Source organism: Gopherus evgoodei, chromosome 2 (assembly GCF_007399415.2).
Source record: "Gopherus evgoodei ecotype Sinaloan lineage chromosome 2, rGopEvg1_v1.p, whole genome shotgun sequence".
Lineage (NCBI taxonomy): Eukaryota > Metazoa > Chordata > Testudines > Testudinidae > Gopherus > Gopherus evgoodei.
This window is the reverse complement of record NC_044323.1, coordinates 110,905,258-110,917,491: the sequence shown is the minus strand read 5'-3', so window position 1 is coordinate 110,917,491 and position 12,234 is coordinate 110,905,258.

Genomic DNA, 12,234 nt, shown 5'->3' with positions numbered 1-12,234 from the left:
GTTTCTGGTGCAGGTGTGGGGCAGGCCCAGCCCTTGCTCTGTGTCAGGGTCAGGTGCAGCCTGAACGCCAAGTCTGTATCCCAGAGGGGAGGCTGCAGGGTGATTCCATCACACACACACCTCTGTGCAGCCAGTGGCCTGTGCTCCCCATTGAGAGGCAGCCCCAGTGCACACCCCTTACCCCTGTTGCTGTGCCCACCCTGCAGAGGCATGGGGCTGACACAAGGAGCTAGGAGGAAGTCTCTAGGAGCCTTGGCCAGGGCGCCATTTAGGAAGGGCAAGGTGGGCACCTGTGCCTCTAAGTTTCTCACCAGAGGTTTGCTTGTGATGCACGTCCAAACCCCAGGCAGAGCTCTTACCTGCAGCAGCACACAGGCAGGTCCCTTCCTCCAGGAGCTGGGTGCAGCTCTTGCGGTCAGTTTCCTCTGCTGCACTAAGGCCTCTGGGGGCTGGGCAGGCAAGGCAGGAGCCATCCAGGATGGGAGGGGGGGAGCACAGGTTCTCCAGTGTTGGAAGGGGGAGTATAGGATACTTCATGGTGGCAGTGGGTAGGGGGGAAGCCCAGGGCCGCAGTGGTGGTGGAGAGAGAAAAGGGTGTTGAAGCCTGCGGCAGGTGCAGTGGGGTGGGAAAGGGGAATCAATCTGCAAGGGAAGGGAGAGGTGAGGGCACAGGGCTGTGCCCTGAGGGAAGGGGTAATGAATGTGGGAGGAGCAGCTGAGGGAGAACAGTCCTTGGGGCACGGATCCTGAGGGAGGAGGAATTGAAGACCAGGGTGGAGGACTAGGAGCAGCTAAATGGGTCTTGAGGTCCGTTTGCCCTCAGAGAAGGGGGGAGCACACTGCCCTCTCCCTGGGAAGAGACTAGGGACAGACCCCGCTAAGCTAACGCATTCTCTCAGCTGACTAATCTACTCTCTACCTTCCTCCCCATCTCTCCTACTTTAAGGTAACCTATAGCTTGATCCTGCAGTGAGGATCCATGTGGAGACAGGGGTTTCTTTAACAATCTCCTCCTGGTGGAGTTGTTTTCGTTGTCTGTATTGTTACAGACACTTGCTGACAGGTATTTTGAAACAAATTACCAAAATAATTGAAACGGGCGTAATTATATTGTATTATTTTGACCAAAAAAAAAAGCAGAATTTTGCAGAATTTTAAAATATTGTGTGAAGTTTTTTTATTTTTTTGGTGCTGAATTCCCCCAGGAATAAACATCCCTCATATTATGTGACAATATTGCCCCTCCCTCATATGATAGGCTCAATTCTTTGTTCCAGGTCAAAATGAACAAAGAGCTGCAAGAATTTGAGTAGCTTTTTTAATTCCTGAAACTCTCTCTTGTCTCTTTCCAAGCTTCTTCTTCCTCAGGAGTTGATGCAAGAGTTCTAAAAGAGCTGAACTATTTGGAAGAAACCTGTGATAATTTAACATACCTAAAGATGCCTGTAGCTCAGTTGTGTTCTAGGGGACTAGGGCCTGTTCAGTTGCCAAGGCCTTGTCTATCCGGTAGCCTAGGTACACCACTTCTGTTCTCATAAAAAAGCATTAAAAAGTGAAGTCGCACTGCCTCCATTTTTTGAAATACCTTCTCCAGTGCTGACAAATATTCAGCATCGCTGCTCACTAAAACACAGAGTATACCTTTCAACAAATTTTCCATGGCTGTCTGGAAAATTGCACTTGCTGACAATATTCCATATGGCAATTGACTGGACTAGTATAAGCCCATATGAGTGTTTATAGTGGTAAATTTGGTATAATCCTCCCCCAGCCTCATCTGTTGGTACACCTGCAACATGTCTAGCTTCTTACATTTTGACACCTTCTCCCCTTCCCCCAATATCACTAGTAAGTCCTCTGTCTGAGAAATCAGAGCTCTGTTTGGGCTTAAAGGGGAAAGTGATTGTCTACAGTAATATGGTCACCACTGTTACAAAATTGTGACAAATCTTGTACAAACTATGCTTTGTGAGGTATCAGTGGAAAAAATGTTATCTGCTGAATATTATTATCTCTTTGTAATATCAACACTGTGTGGGTCTGAAAAATGTCCATAGGTTAGCTCTTTAGAAATAATAAAGGAGCTGTAAATAAGAGCATCTGTACATTTTCTCTGGCATATAGGCAAAAGTGCAAGCTAGAATTTGCAATTCAAATGAAGGACTGATGGCCAAGTATGCACACCATGAAACTGCCTGACCCATGACACAGCCATGCTTTTTCCAGCAAAAAGAATCAAGATATAAAAGGAGAGAACAAGGGCCCCAGGCCACCTCTTTCTTACCCCATCTCTGGACTGGTGAATTCTAACAAGGGGAATTTTTGAAAAAAAGTGGCTGAGCTCCTGAAGCTATTTGAGCAACCCAGAAGACTCATGGAAACTAGCAGATTTAACATCCCCGCTATTATTTTGGACTGTATGCTCTGATCCAACTGTAAAGTATATTGTTTGTTTTAGCATATAATAACTCTTCTTTTCCTTAGTTAATCTGTAGTTAGTTTACTAAGGATTGGCTACAGTGTTGTTTTCGGTATGGGATCTGAAGTAGTCATTGACCTGGGTAAATGATTGGCCCCCTGGGGCTTGACGAACCTAATGTGTGGTGTATTTGGTTTTAATAACCTTTCATCATAAAGTCCAGTTTGTCTGTGTGGTAAAATAGGGCTGGGATGTCTGTGACTTCATGGTAAAACTAATGTAGCGATCCAGGAACACAATTTTATTACTGGCGTGGTGAAATCTAATGATAGAATATACCATCCATTTGGGGTGTCTGCCCTATTTCTGATAGTCTTTCCTAAGTTTGGCATGCTTAGCTGTGAGCCACTCCACGCACCATAACAAATATATTGACATTCTCTATCCAATTATTCGTGGGCAGTTGTCCATGTCAGAAAATAACCAGAATTGTCATTTAATTCAATCTCTTGTTGGAAGCCTCAGCAGAGAAAAGCTAAAAGTAGAATGGGCTTGGAGATGGAAATAGCCTCTTGCTCCTACAGGTGTTTCTTTTAGGTCAGAGCCCACACACAGCAGCCTATCCTGCTGCTCCCAATATTGTATTTTGCCTGTGGTAGGCTGAAACCTCTACTGGGGATTAAATTGTCAAACCTCTACTGGGGATGAAATGTGGCAGAAAGGTCATTTTAACCTACAGTCATGTTATCTGAAATTGTTGTTGAAAAAAGCAAGAAGGGAGACAAAGGAATGATGTAAAATGTTTTCTTTAAACTAAAAGAACAATCTTTTTACAATGAGAGGATGTATCCATTTATGGACTATTTTGGATTCTTGTTTTGATTGGTCAGTGATGATAGAACAAAGTCCCTGCCATTATTGGATTTTTGTGTGTGGAGGAGAGCACTTGGCTATTTACACAGTTCAGTATGAACAGGGCTTTGAGAATGGCGGGGAAGTTGGAGTATCATGACCACCTGCCTCAGCACAAGTGGATGGACTAGACGACCATTTAAGGTCCCTTCCAGCCCTACATTCCATGATTCCATATCCTGGGCCCCAAGGATTTACCATTGCTTTATTAGGTCTTCTTCCTGATCATGAAAGATGTTCTGGCCAGGCCAAATGATCATAGAATCATAAAAGTGTAGGACTGGAAGGGACCTTGAGAGGTCTTCTAGTCCAGTCACCTGCACTCAAGACAGGACTAAATATTATCTAACCTGACAGGTGTTTATCTAACCTGTTGTTAAAAATCTCCAGTGATGGAGATTCCCCAACCTCCCTAGCCAATCTATTCCAGTGCTTAACCACCCTTACAGTTAGGAAGTTTCTCCTAATGTCCAATTGATTCGCCTTTGCTGCAGTTTAAGCCCATTGCTTCTTGTTCTACCCTGAGAGGTTAACAAGAACAGTTTTTCTCCTTCCTCCATGTAACAACCTTTTATGTTTTTGAAAACTATTATGTCCTCTGTGTCTTTTCTTCTCCAGACTAAACAAACCCAGGTTCTTTTCAGTCTTCCCTCATAGATGTTTCTAGACCTTTAATAATTTTTGTTGCTCTTCTCTGGGCTTTCTGCATCTTTCCTGAAATGTGGTACCCAGAACTGGACACAATACTCCATTTGAAGCCTTATCAGCACAGAGTGGAAGAGTTACTTCTTGTGTCTTGCTTACAGTATTCTTGCTACTACATCTCAGAATGATTTTTTTCTGCAACAATGTTACACTGACTCTCATTTAGCTTGTGATCCATTGACTCCCAGATCCCTTTCTGCAGTACTCCTTCCTAGGCAGTAATTTCTCATTTTGTATGTGTGAAACTGATTGTTCCTTCTTAAGTGGAGTACTTTGCATTTGTCCTTATGGAATTTCATCCTATTTACTTCAGACTATTTCTCCAGTTTGTCCAGATCATTTTGAATTTTAATTCTGTCCTCCAAAGTACATATAACACCTCTCAGCTTGGTATCATATATAAACTTTATAAGTGTACTCTCTATGCCATTATCTACATCATTGATGAAGATATTGAACAGAACTGGACCCATAACTGATGCCTGTGGGTTCCTACTTGATATACCCTTCCAGTATGACTGTGAACCACAGATAATGGTTTTCCAACCAGTTATACACCTGTCTTATAATAGCTCCATCTAGGCTGTATTTCCCAAGTTTGTTTATGAGAAGGTCATGTGAGACAGTATCAAAAGCCTTACTAAAGTCGAGATAAACCACATCTACCACTTCCCCCCCATCCATAAGCCTTGTTACCCTGTCAAAGAAAGACATTAGGTTGGTGTGACAGGATTTGTTCTTGAAAATCCATGCTGATTGTTACTTACCTTATTAAGTTATAGATGTTTGCAAATTGATTTGATTATTTGCTCCATTATCTTTCCAGGTACTGAAGTTAAGCTATCTGGTCTGCAATTTCCTGGGATGTCCTTATTCTCCTTTTTATAGATGGGCACTATATTTGCCCTTTTCCAGTCCTCTGGAATCTTTCCCGTCTTTCATGACTTTTCAAAGATAATTATTAATGACTCAGATATCTCCTCAGTTAGCTCCTTGAGTATTCTAGGATGTATTTTATCCTGGTCCTGATGACTTAAAAACATCTAACTTGTCTAAATAATTTTTAGCTTGTTCTTTCCCTATGTTAACCTCTGATCCTACCTCATTTTCCATGTCCACTCACCACTCAACTTTTTGGTGAAAACTGAAAAAAGAAAATCATTTAGCACTTCTGCCTTTTCCGCATTTCCTGTTATCGTTTTTTTTACCCCTCATTGAGTAGCGGGCCTACCCTGTCCTTGGTCTTACTCTTTCTTCAAATGCATTTGTAGAATGCTTTCTTGTTACCCTTTATTTCTCTAGCTAGTTTAAACTTGTTTTGTGCCTTGGCCTTTCTAATTTTGTCCCTACAAGCTTGTGTTATTTGTTTATATTCATCCTTTATAATTTCCCAATATTGTGAAAATTTAAATTGATAAAAATAAAAAAAACTTTAAAACCCATAATATTGTGCAACTGTGAAAATGTAAAGAGATAAAAATTGAAAATAGTGCTTAAAAATAAGGATCAATATTATCCATCAAAATTATAAGAAAAATAAAAATTGAATTGTGCCAAGCCTAATTATGAAAGGTGCAGGCCAAAAGAAGTACTGGCCACCACTTCCAGCAGCTCCCATTGGCCTGGAGTGGCGAACCACAGCCAGTGGGAGCCGCGATTGGCCGGACCTGTGGATGCAGCAGGTACACAAACCGGCCCGGCCCGGCCCGGCCCGCCAGGGGCTTTCCCTACACAAGCGTCGTCCCAGGTTTGGGAAACACTGCTCTACATAATCTATAAAACCTTTCCTTTGTCTCCATCCATAGTCCATGCCATCAGCCCTGATTCAAGAAGGTACATAAGCACATGCTGAAATTTAAGCAGGTGTGTAGTCTCATTTACTTAAACTTGAGCACATGCAGTGTTTTGCTGGATCAGGGACTGAAGGGATATGGTGACTGTCTACAAGTATTCAAAGGGCGTACAACAGCAAGAGGAAAGAATTATTTTTGGTGATCCTAGAGGATATAATTAGGAATAATGGGGTTATGACAGGCTTGACAGAGCAATATCAGTCAGAGAAAGGCACTAATATAACTAAGATGGCATTTCAAACATGAGCAGGTATGGTTTATTTTCAAAGTGTGAACAAAGCGGTCCTCCTGGGAACAGAGAACTTCACCAGCCCTAGAGATGTAGCTATAGCAACCTTCACAATATTAACTTTCGTAATCCACAGGTGTTGAAGATGCATAGATGTTTTCTCATAATTCATCTGCATAATAGCCTGTATTTATGCCCCAACTACTGAGTACTTACAATTCTCCCTTACATTAGCAGCATGCCCATTCTTTATTTAATAGGGGGAGACTTGAAACTTGCCCTTGTCATCTGATAAAGTAGACAGATCCATTCTCTTTTGTTTATTTCTTTGTTTGTTTCTTTGTTTTAAATCTCATTGCCAATAATCCTCGAATAATTTCCACAGCCTTTATCTGAATGACTGGTGAAAGAGACAGAAGCCAAACAAAAGAAAATAGTCATGCCACTTTCCTGTACACATGACATGCAGATGAATCAATTACATACTACATCAAGGACAGACTGTTTCACTACAGAAAGCATAGAGAGACTGAACCCTTCCTATGTCAGATCACATTTAATTATCAACCACAACATCCTTAAATACAGCAGGCCAAATGCTGTCCTGATTTACACCCCAGGAAAAATCATTGAAGTCGCCGAGGTTGCATGAAATAGAAGTCAAGACAGAATTTGGTCCACCATCAAACAACTCCAAAGAAGACTGGACCTTTGACAATAAAAATCCTCTCTTCAGTGATATAATAAAAGAAGAAAATTCAAGGCTCCAAGAGCTAAATGACCCTTCATTGTATTCCCTGCTAATCTGCTCGGGAGTTCTCTTCACAAGATAGTTCAGTCACACACTCATAATTTCCATCAAAGCCAGTTTAGGACATGTAATGAAATCTGTAAATCCTGTATCACTTGCCCCTTGCCCTCTTCTTCCTTTGTTCTCTCTTTCTTTTACCTTCTGAACATACTACCGCTTAGCTGTCTGCCTTCATTTCTTTTTTGTAGGCAATGGTAGCGTGGCCTTATTCATTGTATTACAGTAGGTCTTTCTGAAGACTCTATCTGAGACTGTGGTCAGATTATACTAGGTGCTTTAGTGTGTGTATATGCAATAGGCACCTACAAACATGCAGTAGTGTGTGTGTGTATATAAACTACAAACTATATTACAAGAATGTTAAAGTTGCAGAGTCAAGCACTCATAAATTAGGAAATGCCAGAATTAAGGTTGCCTGTTCAACCTTAATCCTCCCACTTTGTGCATACGTGTAATGTTACAATCTTTAATTACATGATCACATCAAATGTTGCAGAGCAGGGGTGACACAGCTGCTCTTTAGTCTGGATTGTACCCTGGTATGTGTTGTCAGTAGCTACCAGTGTGGTGCTCTGCTCTTGTTCAATTATAACAGTTGGCTGCGTGCACGTTCCCTCTGTGTGCTGTCCTGGCTCTGCGCAGACATCTGACACAGCAAACCTCGAGAGAACCCCCAAAGATCACAGACTCTAGTAAGGTACGAAGGAACCCGAGCTAGGTTTATTGTCAAATGAAGCACAGTAATAGTTTCCTATAGACTCTACAAGACATACTACGAATATGCGCCCCCTGACAATGGGCACAGCTCAGTCAGTAGCGAGACTTTCCACTGCCCCTTAGGCTGGACAAAGATCCGCACTCTGGGACCTACTTTTATACAGTTAAGGACAGATTACTCATCCCTACCGACGTATTGAGGTACAGCCCCTTGGCTCATTAGGGTGATGTCTCCCCTTTGATCATGTTGTTCCAGACAAACAGATCTATCCATCATGCTGTCCTGTTTTTAAGATGCACCTGCCTGTTCCTTGTTATGTTTATGGAGTGTCCTTGTATCAGGCTGTCCAGGTGCCATCTTGGCACAAGTTCCTCTTGTTAGCACTTATATGTGTGAATGCACCTGCTTCTAACAACCTTCTTCTCGCCAACTTCTGTGAGTGAGGCCTGGCTCTGGCTCACAGCCCAGCTTTTGCTTAGCAATGCCTGGAAGTACTTTGGTTCAGGCTTCAGGCCGCAGACTAGGCCTCTGACACAAGAGTTTGTTTCAGGGCCTCATCTTACTACAGTATGTCACAGCATGCATATGGTATGTCACAGCTTTCTGGCCAGTTCTAGTAAAAATTGTGTCTTGAGAGCAGGGTTTGAATAGTGTGCAGCAAATAACGTATGGACCCATGCTGTTTTTTCCACGGGATCCTTGCCTCCTTCAATGCACAGGATGGACAGTGCTTGCTTAATGAGCAGTTGTTCAACAGTTTGTCTAATTTGAATTTGTCTAGCTTCAGCTTTCAGCCATTGGTTCTTGTTATGTCTTGATTCACTAGATTAAATAGGCCCTTTAGTAGACACTCTTTTCTCCCTGCAAAGGGACTTTTGCTCTGTAATCAAATCAAATCACTTCTCGATCTTCTATTTGTTAAGCTAAACAAATAGAGCTCATTATGTCTCTCACTGTATCTCATTTTCTCCAGCCCTCCAATAGTATTTGTAGTTCTTTTCTGTACACTTCAGTTTTTCCACGTCCTTTTAAAAATGTGGATACCAGAACTGTACTCAGTATTCCAGTATGGATCTCACCAGTGCCATACACAGCAGAAAAATCACCTGCCTATTCCTACTCACTACTCCCCTATTTTTACATCCAAGGATCACATTAGCCCTTTTTGCCACAGCATCACATTAGCAGCTCACATTGAGTTGCTTGTCTGCTGTGATGCCTAAATCCTTTCCAGAGTCACTGCTCCCTGGATACAATTTTCCTTTCTGGAAGCCTGGCCTGCATTCTTTGTTCTTCGATGTATCACTTTGCATTTGTCTGTTTTGTTTGTTTGTTTGCATGGACCCGCCTTCCCAAACAATCCAGACTGCTCTGTATGACTGTCCTGTTCTCATTATGATTTATGGCTCTGCCAATCTTCGTTGTATCTGCAAATTTTATCAGCAGTGATTTCAGATTTACTTCCAGCCTGTGGATGGAAATGCTGAATTGTGTTTGGGCCTCGTACTGATCCTTGCAGAGCTCCATTAGAAGCACCCTCCATTCAGTGAAGATTCACCACTGACAACTACTGTAGTTTTTGAGATCTGTCAGTTAGCCTGTTTCATGTGTGTTTTATTTTATTTTAGAGGACTAAGACTTATTGCTCATAAAACCACATTAATTATATTCTTACCTTTAAATCTTAATTAATTGAATCCCATATCAGCTTTTCCATTATTTTGCCCAGGACTGAGGTCAGGCTGGCCAGTGTACAATTAACTTGGCCATTCTGCCTCCCCATTTTGAACACTGGTACAATATTAACTATCTTCCTGTCTTCTGGAATGTCCTTGGTATTCCTAGGTTTATTAAAAATTAACATCAGTGGGTGAGAGATCTCCCTAGCCAACTCTTTTAGGACTCTTGTGTGCAAGTTGTCCAGACTGGCTAATTTAAAAACATTTTCCCCTAGCAGATGTTAACATCCCTGTCAGTTACTAATGGATTGGGAAGTACTTCATCAGCCTCATGTGATACAAATACATCATCCTGCTTCTTTCCAAATATAAAACAAAAATATTTGTTGAACACTTCTGCCTTTTTTACATCATTATTAACCTTTTTACCATCTCCATCTAGGACTGGACCTACACTATTGTTAGGATTTCTTTTGTTCCTAATATACTTAAACTCATTCTTCTTGTCTGACCTTATCCCTTCCAGCCATGGATTTTTCCATGAGGTCTTTAATGTCTCTGATCAGGTTTGCACACTTCATAATTTTTAATTCATATTGGTTGCTATCTATTTCCCCCTTTTCAATTTGTTATATATTGATTTTTTATTACTTATTGCTGTGTTCACTTTGCCACTGAAGCAGGATGGGCTTTTAGCCAGAGTTATTCTCAATCTTGATTGTGGAGTTGTGGCTTCTTGGTCATCTGATAAACTCTTTTTAAAGAGGTCTCAATTTTCATTCTCCACCTTAACACAATTTTTCTTTCTACCCATTACTCAAGATATAACTCAATCTGCTCTCTGCTTTGATTCAGTGATCTGTAGCAGACTCCCATCAGTTCTTCCTCCAGAACTTTTTTAGTTAGTACATTAATCCATATGAATTCAAAATCCCGTGGCCCTGAGTATAACTCTAAACCAGATAATGGTGTCTTTAGCATAGAGTGCCACCTTCTCCATCTCTTTTTTTCCTCTCTATCCTTCTGAAACAGGTTGTATCCATCAATTTTAACTCTGCAGTCATGTGAATCATTCCTCCAGGTTTAGTAATGGCAATTCTATCACATTTCCTGTCATCAATGAGAATTTTCAATTCCTCTTGCTTGTTACCAAGACACCTAACATTGATATAAAAAAACTGAAAAATGTCTTCTCTTCACTTCCTTTATGACATCAGTTCAGTGTGTCTGAGGCGCACAGAGTAGGACACAATCCTTGACCCAAGGAGCATTTGCTCTAAATAAAGGGATATTATTATTCCCATTTTACAAATGGGAAACTGAGGCATGAAGTGATTCGGTGGTTTGCTCAAAGTCACACCCGAAGTTTAAGTCAGAGATTAACTCAGAGCTTGCGATACTCATAGCACCACCTCAACCACAGAACCCATACTTCCTTTCAAATAGTTTTCAACTCACATTGCTCCCATGTGCAAAAGCCTGTTTTTAGCAAGGTCAAGTAATTTTGTAGTTATCTAATGGAGTGGCGAATGCTATATATATATAGCTGAAAAACATATGTTCTCATTAACCTTCTATATAAATAAATACCTGTAAAAATACAACAAATTTTGGGAATCAGGATCAGTGCCTCTTTATATTCAAATATCTTGATTTTTCACCTTGGCAAGCACTTTGGTGCAAATTAGTGTGCAAAAAAATCATTGTGCTAGTGATTCTGACCCGGGTTTGGAAGGTCTCTATCAAGAATTAATTTGACAAAGTCTGAGATAGTTCAGATACTTTCTCATAAACAGCTCCATTTTTCAAAATAGGAATATGCAAACTCCTTTGCTGTAGGGATACCTAAGTTTTAATTGCTGAATTTATTGCTAACTGCAGCCATTTTATAGCAAACACAATATACTTAAAGTGTGAATAAATTCCAAAAATGATTAGGCTTAATTATCAACACCCCCGAGATTTACTATTTTTATTGGCTTTCACTATTTTTAGTAGTTTTTAAAACCTTGCATGGATGTTATATTTTAGAAGTAGAGCTCTGAATGCCAGCTGGTTTTCACTCAGCTAAGTGTTTTATCTAGAAGATTAGATTACACACCCTAGGGAAGAAAGAGACTTAAATACGTTGTACAGCAGGTAACATGCTTGGGGCTGTGTATTGTGTCATTAAGAGCAATATGAGAAACCAGCAAGGCTGATCTTAATCTCGCTGATCACCTCAATTAACACAATCCCTACAGTGTCCTCCTTGAAATTCAGTCCCCCTGGTTTCTTGTTCTGTTTGTTAATTAGGATAATCTTCTTTATAAAAACATAGCAAAAGGTACAAAAGTTCATATTGAGTACGTGGGGATGTGGCAGTTACAGAAGGAAGCCACATGCCTAACTGACATGGAAATCAACCAACTGTCTGTTTAGGCTTCCAAGGAAAGAAGTGTACTAGGTAGGGACCTTTTTAAAAAAACGAAAGGAACAAGGCTAATTATAAATAGAATGCTAATGCGATTATATTCATAACCTGTCTGTACTTACAGTAAATATCTTTATCATTTGGAAAATATCTTCTTCTGTGTATCAACATAAGCAAGCAGCACAAATAGTGCCTGATCCTGCAACTCTTTACTCATCTGACTAGTCATTACTCATGCGGGGGCTACTTGCATGAGTAAGGACCACTCTAGTGAGTAGAAGTTTGTAGGATGGGACCCACAGATTTTTGATGAAATAATTTTGCTAGTATCCATTTTCTTCTTCCCCAATAGCGTATAACAGAAATTATGAGTATATTATTTTGTACCAAAATTGTATGCGAGGCTAGGAAAAAAAGTATGGGTGCAGTACAAAGGATGGGAAGCTAGGAAAGCCTGGGTTTGGAGACTGACCGTCATCAGCTGGTGAGGGGCAC